Below are 10,763 nucleotides of genomic sequence, written 5' to 3' on the forward strand. Positions count from 1 at the left end.
TATATATATATATATATATTTTCATCCTTTTCCAAAACACTTTAATAGTCTGAGTCCAAATTGTAATGGTTATAATGTCTAGGTATAAATTCATAACCCAAAAAAAGTCACTGCCTCTCTTGAACCAAAATGCATATATTATAAAATATTTTAAAATATGGATAGTAAGACTGAGGTTTAAAACATGAAAATCTCTCTTGGGTAGGGATCCTAGATACAACAATAAAGTTTCATCCACATTTCAACTGTCACTTTTCTTGAGAAAATACACCAAAACAGGGACCCAAATTATTTGTGCTACTTCTGGGGATCTGGCCAAGAAAACGGGCAATTTAAACCCATGGGGAAATTCATACCCAATATAACGTGTATCTTTTGTACTTATGCACAGCTACCAACCTGAATCTATGTATATCCAAGTTCTTAATAACTCAGTGAGGAGCAATGCAAAAAGTCAAATTATTCACCCTGTTTTGGAGACTGTTTGCATGTATTATCTGGCACAGGCATATTTAACTTTATGAACAAGACAAGAATAAAGATCTTGGTTTTGTGCTTTAAAGCCCTACATGGCTTGGGATTGGGGTATCTGAAGGACCATCTTCCATATGTTTCTGCCCTGGAATTAAGATTGTAAGGAGATGCCCCCCCTGACTGTCCCACCAATTAAAGGGGCTCATCTGGTGGAAGGGTTGCCAGGTCCCTCCTGAAAACCAGTGGGGGGCAGGGAGGACTTACCAGCGGTCGGAGGGAGGCCTAGGCCACACTGCCGGTGACGTGGCAACTGGAAGTGACATCATCGCATTGCCAGCATCACAGTGACGCTCAAAAACTCTGTGGTAAAAATACCTTCTACCACGGAGTTTTTGGCCAAATACCAGTGTCACTGTGACACCAGTGACATGATGATGTCACTTCCAGTACACACTGATTGGTGGCAAGGGGTAAGGCCCAGGAGCAGGGATTCCCCCCCCCCCAGTGGAGGGCTGGCCTACCCCATTTGGTGACTACACGAAAGAGGAACGTCTCCATTGCAGCTCACAATTATAGAACAACCTTTCTCAGGAGGTGCACATGTTTCCTTCATTGTCAATCTTCAGGAGGCAGTTGAAGACAGTTTTATTTAGGACTGCATTTTGATTGATTTAGCCTTTATTATTGGCAGTCCTAATTGGAGTGTGACTTTTGTATGGATTTTATCATTGTTCTTTGAATGTTTTTTTATAATGTTTTACTTATATTGTAAGCCGCCTTGAGTTCTGCACGGGAGAAAGGAGGCTAATAAATATTTTAAATAAATAAATATATACCAACACCCAGTGGCTTGGGAAAACCTTTATTCTATACTCAAATTATCATGGCATGACGTTGGACTCCCCCCCCCCTTTCTCCACATAAAATAGGGAAAAATAGATTCAGGTGGGGGTAGCCATGTTAGTCTGAAGCAGCAGAACAAAGTTTGTGTCCAGTGGCACCTTGAAGACCAACAAAGTTTTATTCAAGGTATGAACTTTCGTGTGCAAGCACACTTCTTCAGATAAAACAGCAATTCTCCAGGCTGGTCACAAGAGACTTGACAGACAGCAACAAGGAAGCCAAGATCACAGACTCTTTGGGAAGAGGTCTGACCACTTGCCCACCCCAGCAATTTTCGAATTAAAACGACCAATTCATGTTTCTACTTTCCTGGAAAACAAATCACGTTTCATGTTTGTCTCTCTCTCTCTCCTCACACAAAAATCTTGTAAAACTGTGCAGGACAACACAGCATACCAAGATAGTTTACAGGACTAGAACTAGTGGAGGTAATGTAAACAAGATAAAGAAATTTAAATCCAATTTTAGATCTAGAAGGCAGCAAGTGCAGTGCAAACAGTTTTATTGAAACGACAAACACTCGAGGTTGGTCTTTGAGGTCATAAGGGGACGAGGGAGAGGAACCTCTTTGGGAAATTAATTAATGAAAGGGACTGGGACCTTAATCAATCCTAAAACTAGAAAGGAAACCCTGTTTTGCAATCCCACAAAGTTGGGTGTTGCCTGAACAGAGATAAGACAAGACTGCAGTCTAGATCTGGGCTTCCTTCCCAATGTTTATGTAACACGCACAGTGTTAAAAGTATCGGGAGTTCAATTAATGCTATGGTTACCTGTTAAAGTTTTCAAAATATATAAATATGGAAGAGTGAAAATGTTTGCCTGGATTGATGCAGAGATCTCCCACACTCCTACAAATTGTGTTCAGACTCTTGGTTTGTGTACTTTCAAATATGGGGTACATGTTACTAGGAAAACCAGACTGGTTCCCCCCACACACCATACACACCTGTATGCTTACTGTGTCCTAGCAATTAAAAACCTGGAAATTTACTGAACACCCATGACAGGCAGAAGAATCCTCAGCGAGATCCAGATCACTGACTCTGATCTTTAAACAGAAATTTGTGTGCGCCGGATCTGCTCAGAAATTATGAACACCAGCAGGCTATGAATGGGGAGACCAGCGTCTCTAATATTTAACTCTTTCTCCTTTTGAGTATAATCCCAACCAGTGTTCCCTCTAAGCTGAGTTAGTGTGAGCTAGCTCACGGTTTTTCAGCCTCCAGCTCACACATTTTTGTCTTTGCTCAGGAAGGAGGGCTCCAGAGCAAACTAATTTATGCAGTAGCCAAATCGCTGGCTCACAACTTTAAGGCCAGTAGCTCACAAAGTAGGATTTCTGCTCACAAGACTCCACAGCTTAGAGGGAACACTGAGCTGTAAGAGTGGCCATGGGTGTGAAATCCTACTTTCCAAAAAGACGGTTTTTACATCTCAAGTTTTCAAAAGTGAACATGCTCCTAAGACTGTCCCCGAAGAGCTGATCTTAGCAAAGATAAAGGACGCCACTCCGTTTGCAAGACCGGAGCAAGGCTATTAACCAGCGGACACTTGGGAGGTCATTAGTTCACAGGGTCGCCATAAGTCAGGAACAACTTGATGGCTCTAAACACACACAAAAGCCAGGGTGGTCTAGTGTGACAAGTGATCCAAAGAGCTGCAGGATCAGACCCCTGCTCAGTAGGCTCGTCAGCCTCCAGGCAGCGCACGGAAAGCTCCTGCTATTACAATGGATCTTCAGACAACCAAGATCAGTTCCGCTAGAGAAAATGGCTGCTTCAGAGGGTGGACTCTACAACATTATACCCTGCTGAGGTCCTTCCCCTCTCTAAACCCCACCCTCCCCAGGCTCCGCCCCTCCCTAAACCCCTCCCTCCTCAGGTCCCACCTCTAAACTCTCCAGGTATTTCCCAACCCAGAGCTGGCAACCCTACTGCTTATCTACTGAAAAACAACAAAGGCCGTACCCCCACCTCACATGCTCCCCGTTTGCCACAACCAGTCCCATCTTGTACGATACATATATTATTTAGGCACATGCCCAATATTTCTGGCACACCTGAAACACACAAGAAGCCCTGATTGGGCTGCCCTGTTCCAAAGCTGAGAGGCCCGGATGCAAGTCTGAACCCAAGTCAACACACAAGTCAACCTCATTCTGAACATATGGCTGTAATTGTAACCAGAAACACATTTGGCTCTTTGGTTTCATTCTTGTAGCTTACTGAGTATTTGGCCCACAGTTGTAAAAGCATTACTTGAGAAGTAAGATCCAGCTGAAATCAACAGTTGCCTCTAGGTAATATGTTTTCTATTTGGAATACACAAACAACATTCCCTGATTTGAGTATTTCAGATCACCTCAATTCTGGGACAATACAGGAATCAACTCAAAACAAGGAAGCCCATAAAACGTCCAGAACATGCAACCACGTTAAGATCATTCATCATCCATCCAGCTCAACACTACTGAGATCCAGGTGGGCAGGAGTGTTCCCTCTAAGCCGAGTTAGTGTGAGCTAGCGCACCGTTTCTTAGGCTCCAGCTCGCACATTTTTGTCTTAGCTCAGGAAGGACGGCTCCAGAGCAAACTAATTTATGCAGCAGCCAAATCACCTGCCTGCTCACAACTTTAATGCTGGTAGCTCACAAAGTAGAATTTTTGCTCACAGGACTCCACATCTTAGAAGGAGCATTGGTGAGCAGCAGGACTTTTTTGGTAGAAAAAGCCCAGCAGGAACTCATTAGCATAATAGGCCATACCCAACAGCAGGAACTCATTAGCATATCAGGCCACACCCATGACAGCACAGCTCATTGGCATATTAGGCCACACCCCTGTGTTATCAGAAGTGTGGTCATCCAGCCACACCCACCTTTTGCTTCTTATTCTTTTTACCTTGTTTGTTGTCAAACCCAGGGCTTTTTTTGGAGCAGGAACTCCTTTGCATGTTAGGCCACACACCCCTGATGTAGCCAATCCTAATGAGTTTCTGCTGTTGGGTGTGGCCTATCATGCTAATGAGTTCCTGCTGGCTGTGGCCAACTTGGGAGCCAGCCGGAACTCTGCGTTCCTGCCCAAAAATAGCCCTGGTGAGCAGCCATGTTGGTCTCAGGCAGTAGAACAAAGTTCGAGTCCAGTGGCACCTTTAAGACCAACAAAGTTTTATTCAAGGTGTGAGCTTTCGTGCGCACACACACTTCTTCAACATCTGAGATCCTTCGCGTTAGACACCTCCTTCTTTTAATACGGTCGTTCTACTCCAGTCTCACCAGATCTTGGAAGCTAAGCAGGGTCGGCCCTAGTCAGTATTTGAATGGGAGACTGCCAGGAAAGTCAAGGGTTGCTATGCAGAGGCAGGCAAGGGCAAAACACCTTGGCTTCCCTTGCCTTGAACACTCTACAGGGGTCACTGTTAAGTCGGCTGCGACTTGATGGCCAATCAGAATAGGTTCTCACTGCAGCCAACAAGCATTCTAACATCTCAGTTTCCCCGAGACTGACCTCATGCCAAAAAACCAAACACAAAGGGACGGACAGAAACACAGCAACAAAAATTTCAACCAGGGACTGCTGGTGCCTCCTGACACCAGGGGCTTCCTACTCTCAGCTCTGCCCAACAAAAAAATTTTTTTAACTTTATTTGTACCTTACTTTTCTCACCAGTGGGGACCCAACATTTATTTATTTATTTGTTTATTCTTTATTCATTATTTATTATGGCTGACAACACTCCCTATCTCCCCCATTTTATCCCCTCAACGACCCTGTGAGGTCGATTAGGCCCGAGAGTGTGTTACTGGCCCAAGGCCACCCAGCAAGATTCCATGACAGAGTGGGGATTCGAATCTCGGTCTCCCAAATCCTAGTCCAACCCTCTCACCAAAATTGAATGAACGCTGTCACCAGAATTGAATGATCTCACATTGAGCAGGGGGTTGGACTAGATGGCCTGTGATTCTGTGATTCTAAGTTTGTAAATTCATGTCCGAAGGCATTCCCTCCAATGTCTCCGGCCAATGCCTTGTTTGAATACATGAGGGTGCCTTATATGGAGTCATAGACCATTGATTCATATGACCCAATCTTGTCCACTGTGGCTCCATTTTGGACACCTTTTCAACGCTGTACATTAAACACCTGATTAAACATCTGGTTCCCACTTGAAGAGGCAGGAGAACTAAGGCGGTGAAATTAAAACCAAATCAAACCCCCCAACCCCAAAAGCAGGTAATCTATCGGCAGCTACCCACCAGCGTCAGAGTGAGCCATGGGACCTTACGGTCCAACAGAGTGGCACAGTGGCAGAGCACCAGCTTTGCAAGCCAAAGGTCCCAAGTTCAATCCCTGGCATCTCCAGCTGAAATATCTCAGCAAGTGTTGAAAAAGGACCTTTCTCTGCCCGAGACGACGGAGACCCTCTGCCTGTCAGAGCGGGAAACGCTGACCTAGATTGACCCATAGCCTGTCCCAGTGTAAGACAACTTCATGTATCCATGCACCCTCTCCTCCACAATCCACGTCTTGCAATGTAAGTCCACAAGTAGCATTCACATACAGTCCCTTGGTGCAGTAACGGGGCATTAACAACTGTTGGTCATTGAGTCTCAAACATCCCCATTCATTTACAGAGCCTGCACACTCGGGTGTGAATTGTTTAGTGAAAGGAACTGTCAGTTTGTACCGAACATTATTAGCTTGGCACAAGGTATGAAGGCAGCACAGAGATGCTGATACATTTCCATGAAAACTACCAAAATCTTTTACAAAACACACCACTGGATGCTTCTCACATACACACCCGTTCCTAGATCTTCAGTTAAGAGGCTCTGTTGTCAGAAGACGTGAGCAAGTGACTCACAAAAGCTCAACGCCCGCCACAATTTTTGTTAGTCTTTTTGTATGTGTGTATTTTGTGTGTGTGTGTGTATGCCTAGAAGTCATGGTTGGCTTCTGGCGACCCCTAGTGGGGCTTGGACATTTCAGAGAGGTGGCCTGCTATTCAGAGAGGTGGCCTGCTATTCCCTGCCACTGTGTTCTGAGCCCTGGTATTCCTCAGAGGTCTCCCATTCAAGTACTTGCCAGGGTCGGCCTTGCTTAGCTTCTAAGATCTGATAAGATCGGGCTTGCCTGGGCTATCCAGGTCAGGGCACTTTGTTACTCTTTAAGGTGCCACTGGACTCTTGCTCTTTTCTACTGCTGCAGACGGACTAACACGGCGGCCCATCTCGATCCCTGTCAGAAGTCACTGAAACAAATGGCTCTGTTTGGCAAGCTTACTGACGCGGAGAGACTCCTGCTAGTTCCCTCTAACCTAAAACCACATCTCTCTGTGGTGGACAGTGCCATCCAATCAGAGCCAACATATGACAACCAGTGTTCCCTCTAAGCTGAGTTAGTGTGAGCTAGCTCACCGTTTTTTAGCCTCTGGTTCACACATCTTTGTCTTGGCTCAGGAAGGATGGCTCCAGAGCAAACTAATTTATCCAGCAGCCAAATCGCTCGCTCACAACTTTTAATGCCAGTCGCTCACAAAGTAGAATTTTCACTCACAAGACTCCACAGCTTGGAGAGAGCATTGTTGACAATCCCATAGAGTTTTCAAGGCAAGAGATGGACAGAGGTGGTTTCTCATTGCTTGCCTCTGCGTAGCAGTCCTGCGCTGCCTTGGTGGGATCCCATCCATTTACTAACCAGGGCGGACCTTGGTTAGGTTCTGGGATCTGATGAGACCAGGCTAGACTGGGTCGTCCAAGTCAGGGGACATCTCTCTACAAACATCATGTTGGTGAGAACATTTAGATAAGTTCAGCCTTCTCCAAAATAGGAATTTAGGGAGCTGAACCTATTCACACACTCATCTTCTACTAAAATATGACCCAAATTATCAGAATACTCGCATAAATTCTGATTTAAAAAAAGAGAGAGAGATTAAAGCTTCAAGTAATCATTTGTATTGACTTCTAAAATGCTCACTACCCTGCATTGCTTGACTGCAGTTCGAACTCCATCAAGTTTAGGGAGATGAGTACAAAACACCTTATCGTTCCTGCTTTTATTCATGAATGGACTCACTTTTTGAATCAGCTGCTCACAGTGGCCGGATAAATATTCTCTCTCATTCTCTAGGATACATGAACACTGGTGTAACACCAAGCAAGAAAGGACTGTGAAAAACACAAATGGCAACCAACAAAGCAACAACAACAAAAGTTAGGCCTCAGGTCTGAAAACTCTCACCAGTTTAAGCCTACGACCATGACACAAAGCCTAACTAACTGATGATGCTGGGCTATGGATCGGAAGCATATTATTGAACATGGCAAGAACCGAATACCAATCACCCCTCTTTTACAGAGCTCCACAGAACAACTTCAGTGATTGCAGGGCCATGCACTTAATTTAGCACTGAAATTTCCTTTTTATTACATTCATATTCTTTCTTTTATCCATCTAGGATCCTCAGAGATGACCTCTGGCTCAGTGGCAGAGCCTCTACTTAGCATGCAGGAGGTCCCAGGTTCAATCCCCCAACATCTCCAGTTTTAAAAAAGATCAGGTAGTCAGTGGTGTGAAAGACCTCTGCCTGAGACCTCGGAGAGCCACTTACCGGTCAGAATAGACAAAACTTGACCTGGATAGAGCATGGCTGACTCAGCAGAAGGCTTACCCCAGGATTCCCAAAAATCTCCTATCCGGGCTCTGACCGGACCCAACTCTGCTTATTAGCCGTAAGGAGGTCGCTGCATCTTCCCCCTCTTGGAACACCCTCGGCTATAACGCATCAGCAGACACTAGATGTAAACAGGGCTCTTTCCCCTCTTTTTCAAATTGAGCATCACAATTTTCTCCCATATGGACTGCTGCAGTAAGAAGTTAGGCGTCGGGAGCTGTCCCACTCATGTTTATAGGTACTTGATGGATGATAGCATTTCTAATATGGCCAGGTTTAATACAACGAAACACAATCCCAACGAGCTAAACCTGTTTTACCGGCAGGGTATTATCAAATCACACCAACACGCGCTGCATGAGATAACAGATTCCGGCCTATTATCCAGCCAGATCCCGGGATCCAGCACCACTTCTGCTAGGAACTGACTCAACAACAGCCTTTGGCAAGCGGTCCCTTTCCTCTCTGTGCCACAGAGAAAATAACACTAGCCTACCCTATAAGGCTGTTGTAATTATTTCTGAACATACAGCCAAGAGATGCGCTCAAGATTCTATTTCAGGCCTCTTTTCGTAAATCATTCACAAGCTGACGTTTCTCGCTCTGCCTCCCCAGTAATAATAACAAAAACTTTCCAGGAAACCACAAGAGTCTCTTCGCCAATGTTTTGCCACCAACATTTTTGTTTCTAGTTCGGCTGTAGCGCCAACCAGCTTTTTGTTGGGAAGTTTACAGGGTATACAAGGAAGGGTGCAAACACCTCAGGGTGGCGCGGTCCCTCAACTGCCACTGTGGCCAAATCATAAAAGTCAATCACCGTGGAGAGGGGAGGGGGGAGGCAGTGTGGCCTGGGTTAACCCTTCGTGGTCGCTGTCATTCGTACACGTCCATGTTCTCAACAAATGCAATGCTTTTTAAAAAGAAGTGGAACCAGAAAGGGGGGGGGGGAGGTTGGAAAAGGATTTATAAAACCATGAATGGGAAAAGCAGATGGTAGGAGGAACCGAACACCCCCCAGTTCTAGGCGCCTGCCCAGGCGACCTCCACGGGCAGAACGGAAACTGTGCACCTTTGATGCTATTGAAGCTTTTTATAAAAAAGAAACAGTGGAACGGGCGGGGGGGGGGAGAGAGAAAAATTAATAAAACCATGAACGGGAAGAGCAGATGGCAGGAGGATCCGAAGTCCTAGCCAGGCTTGCCCAACCGACCTCCATGGGCAGAAGTGAAACTGTACATCTTTGATGCTATTGCAGATTGACTTGGAAATCCCAATGGGTTCAGCTCGGTCGACTCCCCCAGGTAAAGTGCGGGACGTCCATTCCAGCCACTCCAAACACACTTAAAAGTGGGGAGCGGGCCCCCGCGGAAGCTGAAAACGATTTACTCCTAAGTAAGGATCCGGTACGGAAAGGAAACCGTCGCGCACGAGAATTCATTGCAATAAAATAGTAACTCCCATGCAAACAGGACATCCGGCTGCGCGCAAGATAAGCGCCGGGACCCGAACCCCACTCCTCTACTCAAAAGCAAGAGCGCGCCGCGGACTGCCGCTTCCGCACGCTGGCCCGGGAGCCATTCGGAGAGCACTGGAGGATGTGCGGGGTTGGGTGCGCGCACATCTCAAGGATCCCAGCTGTCAGTTTGCCCCCCTGCGCGCCGCATGGAGCAAACGCGACCGGGAGGTGCGGAGCTCCCGTTGGGCGACGCCTCCCCGCGCTAAGAATAAGGCAATGAAAAACGGGACGCGCGAAGGCCAAAGACCCCGCAGAACTTCGCGGTTCTCACGCCGCTCCTCGAAACAAAAGAGAGGAAAGGCTCGTTGCAAAAGGATTTCTCTCGTGCATTCCAGGCTTCCCCCGGCGAGGAGGCAGGGAGACCCGCGGCTTCCCTTGCAAAGAAGGGAACTGCGCACCCACCCACCCTTTCCCCAGCGAACTTCCCCCAACGCGCACCCGGGACTTTTGCAAAGCAGGAGTTTGCACTTGGGGGATGGTTTGCTTTTTAAAGGGCGCCCTTCTCTCTCCCTTTCCGCAGCTCGCCTGCCGCGTCCAGATTCGCTTCCACAAAAGTTCCCCCGGAATCCCCGAGGCGTCCAGGAGTCACTTCCGAAGCGGCCCCGATTGCATTTCTGGACGGGAGCGCTCCTTACTCACCCGAGGCGGCTCCGGCGCTCCTCCAAGCAGTCAGACGCCTCCCGTCTCAATGGGATCCTTTCCTGCCCGGCTTCGGAAAGCGATGCCTTGTTTCTTGTTTTTTAAATGATTCTTTCACACGCACGCCCAGCCCCAAGCCCCGAAGAGAGGAAGGGAATCCCGCGAACTGCGTACAATCCACCGAGCCGGCGTCCCCCGCCGAGAGAGCGCCGCGCCGCAGCGTGCTCCGAATCCCCTTGGAAGCGTGTAAATGATCAGCGGCCGCAGGGAAGCCATCCTCTTTCCTGTGACATCAGGCTGACCCCGCCCGCTCGGCGGATTCGGTTTCTCCCAGGCTCAAGTAGCACACGCCGCCCGGGACGGCCGATGGGGGGGGGGGGGGGCCGGGCCCTCCCCCAGGGGCACCCCCCGCCGGGGAGGCCGAGGGGGGGGGGGGGCTGCTGCGCCATCCGCACTGCCCCCGGGCCTTCGTCACCACCGGAATCCCCAAAGCGACCTCCCCCCCCCCACCCCCGCGCAAGAGAGCAGCTGAATGGTAACCGGAGGGACTTTGC

The 10,763-nt window shown here is 47.7% G+C and overlaps 1 protein-coding gene across 1 annotated transcript in view; it reads right to left on the reverse strand.

The window, feature by feature from the left end:
- The window catches only part of CALCRL (calcitonin receptor like receptor), a 125,749-nt gene extending 115,266 nt beyond the window's left edge, over nucleotides 1–10,483 (reverse strand). The window contains exon 1 of the mRNA XM_015405935.1: nucleotides 10,210–10,483. The gene's annotated coding sequence lies outside the window, so the exon portion shown is untranslated. The remainder of the gene's footprint in view (nucleotides 1–10,209) is intronic.
- Nucleotides 10,484–10,763: the final 280 nt, after the last annotated feature.

This window comes from Gekko japonicus, unplaced genomic scaffold (assembly GCF_001447785.1).
Source record: "Gekko japonicus isolate JY-2015 unplaced genomic scaffold, Gekko_japonicus_V1.1 scaffold317, whole genome shotgun sequence".
NCBI classification, from domain to species: domain Eukaryota; kingdom Metazoa; phylum Chordata; class Lepidosauria; order Squamata; family Gekkonidae; genus Gekko; species Gekko japonicus.